The 20,706-nt window shown below is 41.4% G+C and overlaps 1 pseudogene; it reads left to right on the top strand.

The window, feature by feature from the left end:
* The first annotated feature begins 18,823 nt into the window (after positions 1-18,823).
* On the top strand, positions 18,824-18,942 carry LOC130038515 (uncharacterized; annotated as a pseudogene).
* The last annotated feature ends 1,764 nt before the right edge of the window (positions 18,943-20,706 follow it).

Raw genomic sequence — 20,706 nt, 5'->3', positions numbered from 1 at the left:
ATGGTGGTTCCGTTGAGAGCGAATGGAGCGTCAGGAACAAGGCTGTTTCTCATAAACATTGTCTTCGTAAGATTTAGCTGTAGTCCGACCTTTCCACACTCACGGTCAAAGTCTGCAAGCATTTGTGCCGCTTGGCTGATGTTTGGTGTTATTAGAACGATGTCATCAGCAAAGCGGAGGTGGTGTAGTTGCCGACCATCTATCTTCACTCCCATGTTTTCCCATTCTAGTTGTCGCATGATGTTCTCGAGGGTGGCACTGAAGAGTTTTGGTGAAATGGTATCACCCTGCCGAACCCCTCTCTTGATATGGATGATTACATCTTTGTAGAATGGTGAGATCTTGGTAGTGAATCCGCAATAGAGCTCACGAAGGATCCTGATGTATTGAGTTTGTACGCCCTGATTGGCTAGGGCTTCCATGACCGCTTCCGTCTCAACAGAATCAAAGGCCTTCTTTAAATCAATGAACGTTAGACAGAGCGGCATCTTGAACTCCCGAGATACCTCAATGAGCTTGGTTATTGTGTGGATATGGTCAATGGTACTGAATCCTTTTCGGAATCCAGCTTGTTCACATGGTTGTCCTTCATCTAGTGTTCTGCTAATCCTATTCAGGATGACTCGAGTGAATAGTTTGTAGATGACAGACAATAGGCAGATTGGGCGATAGTTGCCAATGTCGTGGATGTCTCCTTTCTTGTATAGTAGTACAGTCTTGCTGGTTTTCCATTGGGATGGAACCTTGCATTCAGACAGGTAGCGTGTGAAGAGTCGAGCTAATGTATTGATGAGTACTGATGGTAAGTTCTTCAGGTGTTCAGGTCTGATCTTGTCTGGGCCAGGTGCTTTTTGTTTCTTTACCGACGAGATGGCATGTTGGATTTCGGAAGGGAGAACATTGGGAACGACATATCCATCATGTGGTATGTGGTATGTGGGCAAGTGGATGTGGCTATTAAAGAGATCTGAGTAGAAGTCATGAATAATCTTCTCCATTGCCCTTCTGGAAGATGTGATAGATCCATCATGATGTCGGAGGGCAGTCATCTTGGTTTTGTAGTTGGTGAAGGACAGGCGGGCATTACGAATGTTTTTCCCAGCTTCTGCTGCATCTACCAGTACTGCTGCTCTCCTGTTTTTGAGGTCATCCTTGATGGCTTTTCTGCACTGTTTTGCCAGTTCGGACGTTTGCTTGTGGTTGCCTGAGGCACGTGCCACGCCACGTTGGCGAATAAGTTCAAGAGTGTTCGAAGAAAGACGGTTTTTTGTGGTTATCTCTTTCTTGGCATTCCTTGCACAATCATGGAGGTGCTGAATCATTCGATCGTATTCCTCATCAATGTTGTCAATGACGGCATCTTCCCATGTTGCTGCAACAGAGCCAAAGAGTTCCCAGTTGGTGGTTGTTCTGGGAGTCTTCTTCTTAAACCTTGCATTCTTTTCTCCTCGTTCTGTGAGGTAGAATTTTGCACGAAGAAGACGGTGGTCTGATCCCGTTTGGAATTTTGGGACAACAGCAACATCGGTTAGGCAAAACCGCCGATTGAATATGATGTGGTCTATTTCATTGTGGAACCGTCCATCGGGAGACTCCCATGTCCAACGTTTAGATTCAGCCTTTTGGAATTGTGAGTTACCATGGAAGGTTTTGGTTGACATGATGAACTCAGACAGTCTGTCACCTTGTTCGTTCCATTCCAGGCCATGGGTTCCGATATGGAGTTCATCGACTGATCTTCTTGGTCCTATCTTGGCATTAAAATCACCGACAATGATCTTGTAGAAGGTGTGATCTTCTTTATAGAATTTCTCCAGCTCCATGTAGAATTTCTCAGTTTCTTTTTCACCATAACTGGATGTTGGTGCGTAGACAACAAAGATAGAAACTGCCGGTAGTGAGCCACATTTATTCAAGTGTAATCGTCCGATTCGGGTTGTTAGGCATTCAAATGAATCAATGCTTGTGACTAAGTTTGTGTTGACAAGGATACCGACACCACCGACGCCTCTTTTATCACATGTTCCAAGGAACAGTTCTTCTCCAGTGTCGAAAACAGCATGATGGGATTGATGTCTTCTCGTTTCGGTCAGACCAATGATGTCGTACTTGATCTTTCGTGCTTGTACCATAAGGTCTTCAATGGATGCAGCAGATGCCAGCGTACGAGCATTAAAAGTACAGACAATCATTTTTGTTTTTCTGCGTTTTGGCAGCCCATGTCTGCCTTGGTGTTTTATCAGCTTCTCTTTCCATATCCTTCTCGACTCTGCATAATCAGGGTTAGGGAAATGAGATCCATTTATTACTGGATTTGGCATATCAATTTGGTCTATTTGGCATAGATCACGGATAGCTTGCCAGGCTCTGCCGTGTGGGTTGGATATTTAAGGATATTTAAGGTATCCTGAAAATTATTAAATAAATAGTCGCGCGGCCGCAAATGCGGCCGCGCGCTCCCGGGAGCTTGTTGTGATAATCTTTGGATCCTGGCCTTTGTTGGGGTTACACGGCAGTTGGAGGGTGTAACTGTCTAGCTACTGACAGGTCCAGTCCCAAACCGTGCAGGCTTAGAGATCTCAGTCCCGGGTCCCACACACCTGGGTTCCTCTGCCAGTTCGGTTATGTCTGAGGCTTATCCAAGTGTGTGGAGAGTGGCTCCAGTAAGGCCTTGGTTGGGGCCTGGAAGTCTTCAGCTGTTGGGCCCTGGCGAGGATAGTCAGACACAGGGTAGGAGACTCTGCCTTGTGCTCTCCCGGGAGCTTGTTGTGATAATCTTTGGATCCTGGCCTTTGTTGGGGTTACACGGCAGTTGGAGGGTATCATTAAGTATCATTTCATAAAAATCTATATAAGGGATGGGAGGTGGCTCAAAAGTCCAGGGTGCATGCTTTGCTTGCAGGAGCCCTAGATTCAATCCTTAGCACCATATGGTCCTCCCAAGCACTGCAAAGAGCAACCTCTGAGCATCATTGGTGTGGCCCCAAAGTTAAATATATATGTATATATAAAACATTTTTCTATTCATTAAAAGTCCTTCCATAATTAAAAAGAATTAGATTTTATATTTCTTATGCATATATTTTATAAACATATATATGTACACACATATGTAACAGAGTATCAGAAAAGATAGTATTTTGAGAATTATCTTTTATACATGTAATAAAAACTTGCTTTTAACAATTCCTTGGATCTATTGGTTGACAACCTAGTCAGCAAACCCCTTATATTATGAATACAGTTTAGTTCATATTTCTTGGAATATAATTTTCCTTATGAAAGAGGTCTTTTATATGATTATGCAACTGCACCAACACAATTTATTGAAAAGATGATTTTCCCCCATTTTTATATTCCTGGCCCCTAAATATTTTTATCTGTATTTTGTAAAGATAATGATTTTTTTTTAATATACAAGAAGGCACAGAGCCAAAGGCATAACTCAATGTGCATTTAGGAGGCCCAAATTTAGTTCACAGTACTGCATGGACCCTTGAGCACCAGCAGAAACTTAGAGCCAAAAGTAGCCCCTGAGCACTGAAGAATGGTGGGAGTGGGGGAGGGATGTGGGGAAGAAGAATGTATACAAAAATATTAAAAATCAGGAAATTAGGGCTGGAGAGAAAGTACAGAGGGTAGGGCACTCGCCTTGCATGCAGCCAACTTGAGTTTGATCACTGGTAACTCATATTGTCCCCCAGGTTCTGCCAGGAGTGATCCCTGAGTGCTGTGCAAGAGTAAGCCCTGAAGACCGCTGGGTGTGCCCCCACCCATCTCTCCCCCCAAATCAGGAAATTAGCAGTGATTTAGTTCTATTCCCTAATCTGTATGCCTGATTTAAATTCCATCAATTATTGCACAAATGTCCCTCTGAAGTAAGAGGGCCAGTGAGATAATTCAATGTATTAAATACCGGCTTTGTATGGAGGAAATCCAGGTTCAACTCCTAGCACCTAACCAACACTAGAAACAACCACAAAGAATAGAGTCAGGAGTAATCCCTGATCACCACTGGGTATAACCAAAAACAAAAAAAAGTAAAAGAAAATACCTTCTTCTTCCTGGTTCATGCAAAATCACATATTGCATTTAGTTTACATACTTCCTTATTCTTCTTTCATATGAAACAATTTCTCAGTATTTCTTTCTTTCTTTTTTTTTTTAGAAAGTCAGGTCAGTTTTTAATATAATGTCTTTGGTTTAAATTTTTTCTGGTATTTCCTTATAGGTTATGCTTTTGGGACATAAAAGTATCATTGTCAGGGTCTGGGGAGTTAGGGCAGGGGACCAGTGTGCATGATGGATGCTTTAAATTTTAGAGATCTAGGGTTTGATCCCCAGCATTGCATGATACCCCCAAGTACCAGTAGGTGTGTGCCTAGTGACCCTAAGCATTGGTAGGCGAAGGGCCATTGAGTACCTCTGGGAAAGTGGCCGAGGCCCATTGAATACTGCTTGAGAGGATCTTTTACTCCACCCCCACCCCGCCCCAAGTGACATAGGTAAGCTGTACCAGGAAGAAAATAACATCTATTTTTATCTTTGCTTGTCTTGGTTAATTTTGATAACTTGGTTAAGGTGGTTTCTAGAAGGTCTCAAGGATAAAGTTATCTATTTTTCCATTTTGATGTGTTTGGGGGGTTATTTTCGTTGTTTTTTTGTGGCCACATCCAGTTGTGTTCAGGATTTGCATTCTGTACTCAGGGCTTGGTTACTCCTGGTAGGCTCAAAGGACCTTATGGGGTGCTGAGGATCAAACCTGTGTCAGCCTCATCAAGGCAAACACTTTATCTGCTCTACTATCTCTCAAACCTGTTTGGGGGGTATTTTGATACAATTTTAAGCTAATGTTATTTTTTCAGTTTCTATTTTCTGATTGTTGGTAATATAGAAATTTAGGTGATCATTAACCTTGTATTTACCTTGGTAGATTTTACTACTTTTTGCAATGTGTTGGATTTGGATTGTGGGGGGTTTGGGGAGCCAGGGAAAGTTTTAGGCCACACCTAGATGTGCTAAGGACTTACTCCTGATGCCAGGGATTGAACATGGGTCAGTTGCAAGCAAGGGACGTGCCTTACCCATTGTACTATATCCAGCTCCTTTCTGCAATGCTTTAACCCATTTTTAAAAGGAAAAGAGATTCAAAATGGAAATAGCAACTCAAATATGTAGACTAAGTGCTTAAACTGTATATCCAGACTTTTTTCCTGATACAGAAAGCAATCCACAATTTTTATTATTATGTCATTCTTTTATTTTTCAAAATTGAATCACCATGAATACAGTTACAAAGCATTCATGTCTGAGTTTCAGCCATACAATATCAAACACTCATCCCTTCACCAGTGCACATTTTCCACTGCCAATGTCCTCAGTATTACCCTCTCCCCAGTCCACCCCTCCCCTTGCCTCTATGGCAGACAAATTCTTTCTTACTCTCTCTCTCTACTTTTGGGCATTATGGTTTAAAATACAGATACAGAGAGCCTACCATGTTTGGTCCTTTAACTACTTTCAGCACACATCTCCCATCCAAAACTATCCCTCCAACCATCATTGACTTAGTGATCCCTTCTCTATTCCAGCTGCCTTCTCCCCCGGCTCATGAGGCAGGCTTCCAACATTGGAGCAATATTCCTGGCCCTGTCTCTACTGTCCTTGGGTATCAGTCTCATATTATGTTATTTTATATTCCACAAATGAATGCAGTCATTCTATATCTGGCCCTCTCTTTCCAGACTTAATGCCTGACCTAACAGGTTCAATACCTCCCCAAAATGTTATTTTAAAATTTAATTCGAACTTTCTTGATCAGCACCTGTGATGTAATCTGCATTAAGACCACTGCCTTCATCAGAGGGAAAGTAATTTTTTGTTCTGTTATGGGGTCATACCCAGCAGTGCTCAGGGCTTAATTCTGGCTCTGTGCTCAGGTCCTTTTGCCAACAGGGCACATTTCCTAATCACCGTACTAAATCTCTGGTGCTGGGAGACTTTATTTTTAATTTTTATCTCTATTGCAAATAATCTTGTCCCACCCACTTTCAGACCTAAAAAACCCCTACTGCATTGAAACTCTTATAGGACTTTCTTTCTACTTGCTGTATGGAATGTACATTTGTGAATCATTTATTAAAATCATTTAGATCTCAGCTGGCTTAGTTTTGTACAAGGTCTCTAAGATTTGTTAAATAAAACTTCAACTGAGTAAATATAAAGATCTTATTGCCTTTAACAATTTACCAGTCCTCAGCATATCATCTCTAGGTAGTAGAAGTGTGCTCAAAAGAGTTGTAGAGGGTTTTCAACCCCTGAGCTGCGCGGGACGGGCACGGAGGCCCAGCTCTTGGCAACAAAGCTGAACGGCTCCAATTCCAAACAGGTACAGCCCGCCCCCAAGGGCCTGGGACCCTTTCTGGGCATGCGCAGCTAGATCCAGCCCCTAGAAAGCCGGTTTTCAACCCCTGAGCTGCGCGGGATGGGCACGGAGGCCCAGCTCTGGGTAACAAAGCTGAACGGCTCCAATTCCAAACTGGAGATGTTCCCAACTCCTTGCCCAGTGCCAGGGACTCTTTCCGGAGTCACGGCCGCTAACGCGGCCGCGAAATATTTTCCCACTACATATGCCATAGGAACCATAAGCTACCTTCTTAGATGGAAACTTCTCTATTTTATCTCAGCCACTAGAAACACAGTAGCCAATAACTCTTAAGCCTATCTTAACTCACACTGCATATCAAGCAGAATAGTAATAGTGAACGTGAAGGACTGAACCACACCTCTCACAATGGTAAAGCAACGCAAAAGCCCACCAAACTTTCATATTGAAGAGTCTAGCCCAGATGACACCAACAGTACTGTAGTGTTAGACAACCTCTCTGACAAGGAATTCAGGAGGGAGCTACTTAGGATGCTTAGGGAATTAAAAGAAACAATGGAAAGCAATGCCAATAGAAGACAAGAGGATCTGAAGGCAGAAATGAGGAAAATGCAATCAGAAATGTCAGACCTGAAAAATCTCGTAGGCGAATTGAAAAGCTCAGTGGAAGGCCTCAGCAGCAGAGTAACAACTGCTGAGAACAGAATCAGTGAACTCGAAGATGAAGTTCAGAGACTCTCCAGAAAAGAGCATAAAATGGAAAAGAGACTCACAATTCGGGAACAGATGGCAAGAGAAGATCGTGATGAAGCCAAGAGGGGTAACATAAGAATTATTGGAGTCCCAGAAGTACAGCAAGAAAACCTCGATGAAGAAGAAACTGTCAAAGACATCATTGCTACAACGTTTCCAGAGCTGAAGAAAACTTGTGACCACATTCAGGAGGCCCGAAGGGTACCAGCTAGAAGAAATCCGAATAAAAATACCCCAAGACACATTCTGATCAAAATGACCAAAACCTTAGACAGAGACAAAATTCTGAAAGCAGCAAGATCAAAGAAAGAAATCTCTTACAAAGGAGCATCCTTAAAATTCACAGCTGATTTTTCTGATGAAACCCTCATGGCCCGAAAACAGTGGTGGGACATAGTAAAAAAACTCAATGAAATAAATGCCTCCCCAAAAATACTTTTCCCAGCAAGACTCTTATTCATAATAGAAGGAACAACACACAGTTTCACAGACAAACAACAGCTCAGGAACTTCATAGACTCAAAACCATGGTTACAAGAACAACTAAATGGGCTACTTTAAGGCAAGAAAGGCCCCTCAAATACACCAAATTTTAACAGAACAATCGGACAAAATCCCATAACAATAATCTCTCTCAATGTCAATGGGCTAAACGCACCAATTAAAAGACATAGAGTGGCAGGATGGATTAGAAAATTGAACCCAACATTCTGCTGCCTGCAAGAAACGCATCTCAATAGTCAAAGCAAACACAGACTCAGAGTCAAAGGCTGGAAAACAATCCTACAGGCAAACAGCTCCCATAAAAAAGCTGGGGTAGCCATACTTATATCAGACCACATTGATTTCAGAGTGAGGAAGGTCATAAGAGACAGTGAAGGCCATTTCTTATTGATCAAAGGATCTGTACAACAGGAAGAACTTACAATAATAAATGTATATGCACCTAATGAGAGACCAGCAAAGTACTTAAAACAACTACTCATAGATTTGGAAAAAGACATCAATAGCAACACAATACTAGTGGGAGACTTCAACACTGCTTTGTCACCTCTTGATAGATCAACCAGACTCAAGCTTAGCAAGGACATACTTCATTTGAGGGAAACAATGGAAGAAAGGAACTTAGTAGATATATACAGGACACTTCATCCACAAAAAGCTGAATACACATTCTTCTCAAGCGTACATGGAACATTCTCCAAGATAGACCACATGCTGAGCCACAAAACATGCCTCCATAAAATTAAGAAGATAGAGATTGTATGAACAATCTTCTCAGACCATAATGCGCTGAAATTAGAAGTAAATCACACACAAAAACAGAAAACTAAATCAAACACCTGGAAATTAAACAGTGCACTATTGAACAACGAGTGGATTAGACAGGAAATCAAAGAGGAAATCAAAAGATTCCTAGAAACGAATGAAAATGAGAACACGAGTTACAAAAACTTATGGGACACAGCAAAGGCTGTGTTAAGAGGAAAGTTTATAGCTCTACAAGCATTCCTCAGGAAGGAGGAGCGAGCACACATAAGTAACCTAACCTCACAGCTTAAGAGCTTGGAGAAGGACCAAAAAAAGGAGCACAACCCGAACAGGAGAAAGGAAATAATAAAACTCAGAGCAGAGATAACGAGATGGAAACCCAAAAAACAATCCGAAAGATCAATGAAACCAAGAGCTGGTTCTTTGAGAAAATTAACAAGATCGATAAGCCTCTAGCAAAACTCACAAAGAAAGGGAGAGAGAAAACCCTAATAAACCGAATCAGAAATGAAAAGGGGGTCATTACAACAGAAGCCACAGAAATTCAGAGGATCCTCAGGGAGTACTTTGAGAAGCTTTATGTCACAGAACATCAAAACCTCGAGGAAATGGATAAATTCCTAGACTCCTACAGACTCCGAAGGCTGAACCAAGAAGACCTGGAATACCTGAACAGACCTATCACCATCAAGGAAATTGAAATGGTAATAAAAAGTCTCCCCAAGCACAAAAGTCCTGGCCCGGATGGATTCACTAGTGAATTCTTCCAAATCTTTAAAGAGGACTTACTCCCAATGCTCTTTAAGCTTTTCCACGAAATTGAAATATCAAAAACACTTCCGAACAGTTTCTATGAAGCAAATATCACACTGATACCAAAAGCAGACAGAGATACCACAAAGAAAGAGAATTACAGGCCGATATCCCTGATGAACACAGATGCAAAGATCCTCAACAAACTACTAGCAAATAGAATCCAACTACTCATCAAAAAGATCATACACCATGACCAAGTAGGATTCATCCCAGGGATGCAAGGATGGTTTAACACTTGAAAATCAATCAACATAATTCATCATATCAACAAAAGAAAAGATAAAAAGCATATGATTATATCAATAGATGCAGAGAAAGCATTTGACAAGATCCAGCACCCCTTTATGATGAAAACCCTAGCCAAAATGGGTATAGAGGGGACCTTCCTCAACATAATTAAAGCCATCTACCACAAGCCTACAGCAAGCATCATCCTCAATGGGGAAAAACTGAGAGCCTTCCCTCTAAGATCAGGGACGAGACAGGGATGCCCACTCTCTCCACTGCTGTTCAATATAGTACTGGAAGTACTTGCAATAGCAATTAGGCAAGAAAAAGATATTAAGGGCATTCAGGTAGGAAAGGAAGAAATCAAGCTCTCACTATTCTCAGATGATATGATACTCTACTTAGAGAACCCAATAACCTCCACCAAAAAACTCCTAGAAACAATAGACTCGTATAGTAAAGTTGCAGGTTATAAAATCAATACCCAAAAGTCCATGGCTTTCCTATACGCAAACAGTGAGAGAGAAGAAAGCAACATGAAAAAAACAATCCCGTTCACAATTGTGCCCCAGAAAATCAAGTACCTAGGAATCAGCTTAACTAAGGAAGTAAAGGACCTGTACAAAGAAAACTACAAAACGCTACTTCAGGAAATAAAAGAGGACATGAGGAAATGGAAAGAAATCCCTTGCTCTTGGGTCGGGAGACTTAACATTGTCAAAATGGCAATACTACCGAAAGCATTGTATAAATTCAATGCAATCCCTATAAGGATACCCATGACATTCTTCAAAGAAATGGAGCAAACACTCCTGAAATTTATATGGAACAATAAGCCCCCACGAATAGCTAAAGCAATTCTTGGGAAAAAGAAAATGGGAGGAATCAACCTCCCGAACTTCAAACTGTACTACAAAGCAGTAATAATTAAAACAGCATGGTACTGGAACAAAGGCAGAACTGCAGACCAATGGAACAGGGTTGAATACACTGACATCTCCCCTCAATCATATGATCATCTAATCTTTGATAAAGGTGCAAGTAATGTGAAGTGGAGTAAGGAAAGCCTCTTTAATAAATTGTGTTGGCAGAATAGCTGAGATCAGCATCAGGAGGATTACTCCATAACTTAGAGGCCAGCCGGGTATCCTAGAGGAAAGGGCAGTTCAGATAGAGAAGGGAGCACCAAATAAAGGATGTTTGGAGGATCCTCCCAGGAGGGGAGATGCATGTCGAAAGTAGACTATGGATTGAACATGTTTGCCACTCAATGCCTCTTTTGCAGACCACAACACCCAAAAGGAGAGAGAGAACACAGGGGATTGCCCTGCCACAGAGACAGGGGGGATGGGAGGATGGGGGTGGGAGGGATATTATCCATGGTGGTGGAAAATGGGCACTGGTGGAGGGATGGGTATCTGATCATTGTATAATTGAAACCAAAGCACAAAAAATTTGTAAATCTACAACTGTAAAAAAAAATAAAATAAAATAAAATAAAGGGAAAAAAAAAGAAACACAGAAAAATAAATAAATAAATAAATAAATTGTGTTGGCATCACTGGACAGCTACACGCAAACAAATAGGCTCAGAACTCTGCCTAACACCATGTACAAAAGTAAGATCAAAATGGATTAAAGACCTCAACATCAGACCAGAAACCATAAGGTACATTGAAGATAAAGTTGGCAAAACCCTCCATGATTTTGAAGCTAATGGTATCTTCAAAGATGCCACGCCACTGGCCAAGCAAGTGAAAACAGAGATAGATAAATGGGATTATCTTAAACTAAGAAGCTTCTGCACTTCCAAAGAAACAGTGACCAAAATACAAAGACAGTCTACAGAATGGGAAAGGATATTCGCCGAATACACATCTGACAAGGGGTTGATATCCAGGATATACAAAATACTGGTTAAACTCCACAAGAAGAAAACATCCAACCCCATCCAAAAATGGGGCAATTAAATGAACAGAAACTTTCTCAAAGAAGAAATCCGAATGGCAAAAAAGCACATGAGAAAATGCTCTACATCATTAATCATCAGAGAGATGCAGATCAAAACCACAATGAGATAACATCTCACACCTCAGAGACTGGCCCACATTCAAAAGAACAAAAGCAACCGATGCTGGAGTGGATGTGGCGAGAAAGGGACACTCCTTCACTGTTGGTGGGAATCTCCACTGGTTCAGCCCTTCTGGAAAACAGTATGGACGATTCTCAAAAAATTAGAAATTGAGCTCCCATTTGACCCAGCAATACCACTCCTGGGAATATATCCCAGAGAGGCAAAAATGTATAGTCGAAGTGACATCTGCACTTGTTTGTTCATTGCAGCACTCTTTACAATAGCCAGAAGCTGGAAGAAACCTGAATGCCCAAGAACAGATGACTGGTTAAAGAAACTTTGGTACATCTACACAATGGAGTACTATGTAGCTGTTAGAAAAGATGAAGTCATGAAATTTACATACAAGTGGTACAATATGGAAAGTATCATGCTAAACGAAATGAGTCAGAAAGAGAGGGATAGACATAGAAAGATTGCATTGATCTGGGGGATATAAAGTAACAAAGTATGAGATTAATACCCAAGAATAGCTGAGATCAGGACCAGGAGGATTACTCCATAACTTAGAGGCCAGCCGGGTATCCTAGAGGAAAGGGCAGTTCAGATAGAGAAGGGAGCACCAAATAAAGGATGTTTGGAGGATCCTCCCAGAAGGGGAGATGCATGTCGAAAGTAGACTATGGACTGAACATGTTTGCCACTCAATGCCTCTTTTGCAGACCACAACACCCAAAAGGAGAGAGAGAACACAGGTAATTGCCCTGCCACAGAGACAGGGTGAGATGGGGGGATGGGGGTGGGAGGGATATTATCCATGGTGGTGAAAAATGGGCACTGGTGGAGGGATGGGTATCTGATCATTGTATAATTGAAACCCAAGCACAAAAAATTGTAAATCTACAACTGTAAAAAAAAAAATAAAATAAAGGGAAAAAAATGGGAAAAAAAAGAGTTGTAGAAACGTAAAGGTTTTTGGAGACAGAAAAAGGCTAGGCGGAGGTTACTAGCAAAAGAAAAGAATGATTACTGTTTCTTGTTTGGTCTTTTAGAGACTGGGAGAAAAGCAGGAAAAGAAAGATCATTTTAGACAAGGCCCTCTTTCCTTAAAGGAGTAAGGGGAGGGTGACCGGGTGGGGGGGGGCTAGTGTATAAATCACCTCACAAGTGGCTTACCAGAAAATTTCAGATTTATTGTTCTAAAATTCCATTTTTGAGAAAGGCTGAACTTGGCATAAAGATTGCATTTTTTGCCTGCCTGATTCTTTCTTCTTTCATCCCTCCCTCCTTCCCCCACTTCCTTCCTTCCCTTCCTTCCTTCCTTCCTTCCTTCCTCCCTCCCTCCCTCCCTCAGATTTCTGGGGTTGACGTTATCTCAAAGTTTTCTCACATCTGTGATGCCGAGGTTGCAGATGGTCCAATAAGGGCTATTGGTTACACCAGGGGCTCCTCAAATATCTTCACTCTAGACGATGTCTCCAGAGAGGAGCATAAAGAAGAAATGTTTTCATTTTGCTCTGCTTGAAATGTCTATTCTGCCCTGCCTGGACCAGTTCATCTCAGATGCTGAGATAAGCATGACATTTGGTGATAAGAAACATGTAGTCAAAGTTTACAGGGAAAGTCTCAAAAGACTTTCACATAGATCTGAGTCTGCCTATATTGCATTCAAGAGCTGCTAGAAGCAGCAGCATGAGAGGACCCCATGTCTATACCTCACATCTATCGAGGTACCTGTTAGAGAAGAGATTCAAAGCGAGCCAAGGATGCAGCTCAAGTGGTAGAGCACATACTAGAATGCAGTGGGTTGATCCTGGGCAGCCTAGGTCTGGACCTCACAATAAATTTATTTCAAAAAGAGAGAAACTGGAGAAAGGCCCTTGCTCTCAAGTAGCCCACCTGGGTTTGCTCCCCAGCATTGTACATTGTCTCCTGAGCACTGCCAGAAGTGAGCCACTGCACAGAGCCAAGAGTACGGCCTAAGCATCACTGGATATGGTTCAAAATTCAAACAAAAAATACTTTTTTTAAAATTGGGGGCCAAAAATATTTTAGGGGCTGGAGTAATATTACAACAGGTAAGGGCACTTGCTTTGCACACAACCAATGCATTCGGTCCTTAGAATTCCATACAGTTCCCGGAGCCCTGCCAAGAGTGATCCCTGAACACAGAACCAGGAGTTAAGCCTTGAGCATTGCCAGGTATAACCCCTCATTCCCCCACCAAAAAAAAAAAAAATTCAACTATGCCCTTGTCCTTCATCTTCATCTTCACCTATGCAACTCTAGCTGAATTGGTAAAAAGAGAATGCTGCTTCTCCTTTATAATTAACTATCAATATTGGAAACATTTAGTAAACTGAAAATGTTTAAAGTTAGCTAGATGTCTTTTGATGAGACCTGTGAAGCTACTCTGTCCCTAAAAGAAAGCTATATATTGTTCCCGGGCCTGGGTCCTCAGCTTGGCTCTGAATGACTTTTTTGTTTGTTCATTTGCTTTTTTAGGGGGCAGGGGTGGTTGGGAGGAACACCCAGCAATTGCTCCTAGCAGTTTTTGGAGGACCATAAGGGATACCAGGGATCAAACCTGGGTTGACCACGTGCAAGGCAAGTGCCCTTCCTGCTGTACTATAGCTCCAACCACTGAATAACTAACTTTAATATGCCTTTAAACTCCGAATTCATGGTGGTGATTATGTCAGTCAGCACCATCACAGTAACTTCAGGGAAGTAGGATATAGCTGTGCCAAGTCCTAAGAGCATCTGAGAGGCAGAGGGAAAGCACAGTTCCTTGTTTATGTTCAAACCTTCCAAGTCACCTAGCATCATTCCACTCCAAAAACAGCATTTACAAAAGCCTGCTCAACTTCAAGGGGTGGGAAACACAGCCCCCTTCTTTCAAAAGAGAATGTTACCACTAAGAAAAAAATGTGGATTAGATAGAGTGCCACAGCCACTTGGGGGCATGGGGTGGAGCACCAAGCAAAGGACATGCTGTACCTCTTTGAGCCACATCTTGGCCTCTGGTCCAGTGATCTTTAGAAAAGGCAATTCATCACAGCAGCATCTCACAAGACCTAAAGTCAGGTCAATCATTTCTGCCATGACAGTCTTTTTTTTAAGGAGGAGAACCTCCTCCTCTTCCCCCTCTTCCTCCTCCTCCCCCTCCTCCTCCTCTTCCTCTTTATTCTTTCTTCTTCTTCTTCTTCTTCTTCTTCTTCTTCTTCTTCTTCTTCTTCTTCTTCCTCTTCTTCTTCTTCATTCTTCTTTTTCTTCTTTTTTAACAAACTTGCTCTTTTTTTATTATGTTTTAAAATTTTTTTTAAAGTTAAACACCATGAGTTACAGTTGTAGACTTACAAACTTTCATGCTTGGGTTTCAGCTATACAATGATCGAGTACCCATCCCTTGGCCAGTGCTCATTTTCCACCACCAATGAACCCAGTACCCCTCCCACCCCCCCCACCTCATCCCCCCAACCCCGCCCCACCTCTGTGGCAGGGCATTCCCTTTTGCTCTCTCTTTTCTTTAGGGTGTTGTGGTTTGCAAAACAGATAGTAAGTGCCATCATGTTCAGTTTATAGTCTAATTTCAGCACGCATCTTCCATCCTGATTGAGCCCTCCAAGCATCCTTTGCTTGGTGGTCCCCTCTCTATCTCAGCTGCCTTTTCCCCCGGCATGTGAGGCCTGCTTCCAAGCCATGGAGGAATCCTCCTGGTCCTTATCACTACTATCCTTGGGTGTTGGTCTCCCATTATGTTACTTAATATTCCATAAGTCTATAAGGAATTTTAAAGGATGCTAAGTCAAGAAGTATCAGGATGAGATTTGTACTTTAGAAAATTGCTCCCGTATTAAGCAAAACTATTTCTTACTTCCAGGAACAGTGCATATTTAGTGAACTATGTGTATAAAATCTTCATAGTGTATTATGGGGCTGGAGAGATAGCACAGCAGGTAGGGCATTTGCCTTGCACACGGCCGACCCGGGTTCGATTCCCAGCATCACATATGGTCCCCTGAGCACCACCAGGAGTAACTTCTGAGTGCAGAGCCAGGAGTAACTCTTGTGCATCGTTGGGTGTGACCCAAAAAAAAGCAAAATAAAATCTTCATAGTGTATTATGGAGGAGATTTCTTTAATATGAACTCTCAGAGAGAATATCATCTAGGTTTATCATGTTGATGTATCTACCAGGAAGCATACACAGAAGTAAGGCCCATGTGGCCATATGGTTTCCCTAATTTGGAAGAGGGTATTAGGAGTTGGAATGGCAACAATCCCAATTACTAATGAAATTAACTTTTACCATCCTAACAGATATAGGTTAGTCTGCTTGCTTAATGATGAAAAATGAACATTGTAACATTTTTTTGCAAAATACATTGGAAATATCTCTAAAATGACAGGGAGGTAATCATCAACATGATCCTTCTATGTAAAGTCTTACAAAGATGCTAAACTGTGGTCACAATAGCTTTTTGTGAAATTCAGAGCAGCAGCAACAATTCATGGTCTTTTCTTGCACCATAACCCATATTGGACAAGGAAACTGCATACCTGATTGATTCAGGAAATCGGAGTAATAAACCTGCCAGCAACAATGTGGCAAAAGGATTAGAAGAAGGCTGGTTGGAAATTTAAACACCCTTTTACTCATTAATCTCCAACTGCTAAAGACAAACAAAAAGCAAAATTAACATGATTGTAAACTAAGCACTTGTGTCCTGTGGCTACCGTGCTGACCTGCTGTGAGGGAATGAGCTGATCAAAGCAAAGAATTGGGAGATTAGTGCTGCTTCGGGGAGCGCACAGCCAGGATCCATTACCTAGCCCGGTTCAGGAACAGGTGACTACCATAATTAATCTTGGCTTCAATTTGTAGGGATGCGGGGAACCTACCTGCCCTGTCCACTGAGTTTATATGTTAATACCCTGAACTCTAAGTAAAACTTTTTAAATTGGTAGAAAGACTTCTTTCGTCCCTGGCGAGGGGTGTAGAGAAAAAACGGTTGCTGAGTTCACTAACTTCAAGTAGTTAAGACACCCCCACCTCCCAGGAAAGCCTTTGATTGCTGCCTTGCGTGGTTTGATGCAGCTAAGCACAGAGCAAAGGTTCTTCCAATGAAGCTAGCCGGGTTTTCAATTCAAGAAATACCCAGAGATGCTTCATCCTACAAACATAAACCTTGAAAATGCTGGGAAATGAACTTGCTTATCCGATCAATGGCCTCTTGAACTGTTTCAAGCACATCCAGGATTTTGCTTATTTCGCTAGATACAGAAAAACAAACAGGCACCTGCACTACCTCCCCTTTGCACCAAATTAATATTATATTATGAAACTCAGGGCATTCAGGGGCCAGGCCAAGGGACACTCAATAAACTGGGCAGTCTTTTCAATGTGCTCTCGCCCAGTGTTGTGGGAAGCTGCTCCCATTCAGCAGTGTTTGGGGAGGCAGGCAGTGGGTTTCAGACTTGGGGCCTTGTCCATGCAAGGGATGCACACAGGCCCTTTGAGTTCTCTCCTTAACCTTCCAACACCCCCACCCAATCCTATCTACCAATTCTTAATGTAGCATCACTACATTCCAAAAAATTTCATTACTGCCAGGTTTTTCCCTCTTTAACCTGAATCTGATTCATACTATTTAAAACGTGATTGGGGAAGACCTGAGAGAAAGTACAGTAGATAGTCATTTGTCTTGAATGTACAGTAGATAGATATTTGCCTTGCACACGGTTAACCCAGGTTTGATGTCCAGTACCCCATGTGGTTCTCTGAGACCTCCAGGAGTGATCCCTGATAACAGAATCAGAAATAAACCATGACAATCTTCAGGTGGTGCCGAGGGACTGTTCCTGGCTTGGTGCTTAGGGGAGCATATTTGGTGCCAGGGATTTGAAGCCAGGTAAATGGGATGCAAAGCAAAAATTGAAATAATAGCAATAATAAATGATACATCTCTCTCGGAGAGCCTGGCAAGCTACCGAGAGTATCTCACCCACACGGCAGAGCCTGGCAAGCCACCCGTGATGTATTCGATATGCCAAACACAGTAACAGTAACAACAAATGATACATAAAATAAAAAACAATTTTATTTATTCTGGGGAGCGGGGGACCATTTTGGTGGTGCTAAGGGCTTACTCCTAACTCCTGATGATACTCAAGGGACTGAGTATGATGATATGTGATGACAAGGAATCAAATCCATGTTGGTCATGTGCAAATGCCAGCACCCTATTTGCTGTATTATCTCTCCCACCCACAATTTTAAAGATTTTTTTTCACTAGGATTACATGTATTAGTATTTTAGCATACCCCTAAGTTGCAATTCTGTTTACCTGAAGCACTAACAACAATCCAAAATAGAATCAATTTATGGAACATAAGCAATAACAAAGTGGAAAAAAGAGAACTCACCTAATCTTTAAAAGAAACAAAATAATTTAGAATGTTAGTATTTTCTTAGACAGGTTTACAAAAAAGGTTGCCATACAAAGTCCTGTTTGCAAGAAATTTTTAAATTTTAAATGTTTCTTAAATTTCAAATAATTATAGTGGACATGTGCTTACAATAATGTTGACATTCATGGTCTTGATCAAAATAAGATTCTTATAAGTGTCTAAGACTCTTACAAAGCACACCAGGTTACAGTAAAGCAGCATCTACCAAACTTTGAAGGAAGGCTACAATTCCCTCAAAAAGGCATTTTCAGATACACCAGAACTTCTGTCCCATCAACACATTATTCTAATATACATTTTAGAACAAAGAGATGATCAAAAGAAATTCAAGAATCAGAAAGTAATAGCTGAAAGGGACTGACACTGAAAATAGTTCATTTGCAAGGACCAATCTTGATGACTGGTATAAATACTCTCACATTGAAAGAAAAATGGATAAAAATATTAATAGGCAATCCACAGAGTAAGGCATTATAAATGATGGGTAGAATATAAAAGATATTTTCACACAGATCAAAGATCTTCACTTACTTAAGTGAATAAAACAAAGAAATACCACTTTCCAGCTTATTATTTTAGCACTGTAGCACTGTCATCCCATTGTTCATCGATTTGCTAGAGCAGGCACCAGTAACGTGTCCATTGTGAGACCTGTTGTTACTGTTTTTGGCATATTGGATACACCACGAATAGCTTGCCAGGCTTTGCTGTGTGGGCGGGATACTCTCGGTAGCTTGCTGGGTGCTCCGAGAAGGGAGGAGGAATTGAACCCAGGTCAGCCACGTGCAATGCAAATGCCCTACCCACTGTGGTATTACTAGATTATGGCCATACCACCCTGAACGTGTCCGAGCTCGTCTGATCTCAGAAGCTAAGCAGGGTCTGACCTGGTTAGTACTTGGATGGGAGCCCGCCTGGGAATACCGGGTGCGGTAGGCCTTGTAATCCAGTGATATTATATTGAATACAAAAAAATTATTTAAGTGCTACTGAAGAACAAGATAGAAAAACTAACTGACCAGAGTTGGGTTATTTTTATCATCAAAAGAGCAATGACTAGAACTGACTTAAAACATGATGACTATATAAAAATTAGTGATTCCAGGAGTAGGGGTGTAGCTCAGATATAGAGCAATTCCATTACCTGTGTGAGGCCCTAAGTCAGAGTCCCAGTTCCATTAATCAAACAAATAATCTATGAGTCCATATAATGGTGAATAAAAGAACAGAAAAAAGTACTTATTTAAAGAGGACACGAGGAAATGGAAAAATATCCCCTGTTCATGGATCAGGAGAATTAACATTGTCAAAATGGCAATACTTTCCAAAGCACTGTACAAATTCAATGCGATCCCTACTAGGATACCCATGACATTCTTCAAAGAAATGTAGCAAATACTCCTGAAATTTATATGGAACAATAAGCCCCCACAAATAGCTAAAGCAATTCTTGGGAAAAAGAAAATGGGAGGAATCAACCTCCCTAACTTCAAACTCTAATACAAAGCAGTAATAATTAAAAGAGCATGGTATTGGAACAAAGGCAGAGCTGTAGACCAATGGAACAGGGTTGAATATACTGACATCTCCCTCCAAGCATACAACCAACTAATCTTCGATAAGGGGGCAAGAAAAGTGAAGTGGAGTAAGGAAAGCCTCTTTAACAAATTGTGTTGGCAAAACTGGACAGTTACATGCAAAAAAGTGGGCTCAGATCTCTGCCTAACGCCATGTACAAAAGTAAGATCAAAGTGGATTAAAGACCTCAACATCAGACTGGAATCCATAAGGTACATTGAGGAAAAAGTTGGCAAAACCCTCCATGACAATGAAGTTAATGGTATCTTCAAAGATGTCACGCCACTGGCCAAGCAAGTGAAAACAGAGATAGACAAATGGGACTATCTTAAACTAAGAAGCTTCTGCACCTCAAAAGAAACAGTGAACAAAATACAAAGACAGTCTACAGAATGGGAAAGGATATTCGCCAAATACACATCCAACAAGGGGTTGATATCAAGCATATACAAAGTACTGGTCGAATTCCACAAGAAGAAAACATCCAACCCCATCAAAAAATGGGGTGATGAAATGAATAGAAACTTTCTCAAAGAAGAAATCCAAATGGCTAAAAGGCACATGAGAAAATGCTCCACATCATTAATCATCAGGGAGATGCAGATCAAAACCACAATGAGATATCATTTCACACCACAGAGACTGGCCCACATCCACAAGAACAAAAGCAACTGGTGCTGGTGCGGATGTGGTGAGAAAGGGACACTCCTTCACTGTTGGTGGGAATGCCGACTGGTTCAGCCCTTCTGGAAAACAATATGGACGATTCTCAAAAAATTAGAAATTGAGCTCCCATTTAACTCAGCAATACCACTCCTGGGAATATATCCCAGAGAGGCAAAAAAGTATAGTCGAAGTGACATCTGCACTTGTTTGTTCATCGCAGCACTCTTTACAATATACAGAATCTGGAAAAAATCTGAGTGCCCGAGAATAGATAAATGGTTAAAGAAACTTTGGTACATTTACACAATGGAGTACCATGTAGCTGTTAGAAAAGATGAAGTCATGAAATTTACATACAAGTGGTACTACATGGAAAATATCATGTTAAGTGAAATGACTTCGAGAGAAAGGGATAGACATAGAAAGATTGCATTCATCTGGGGAACATAAAGTAACAAA

This window comes from Sorex fumeus, unplaced genomic scaffold (genome assembly GCF_029834395.1).
Source record: "Sorex fumeus unplaced genomic scaffold, SorFum_2.1 ptg000006l, whole genome shotgun sequence".
Lineage (NCBI taxonomy): Eukaryota > Metazoa > Chordata > Mammalia > Eulipotyphla > Soricidae > Sorex > Sorex fumeus.
Note: the sequence above shows the minus strand (reverse complement) of the source record. Positions and strands in the feature narration are given on the sequence as shown.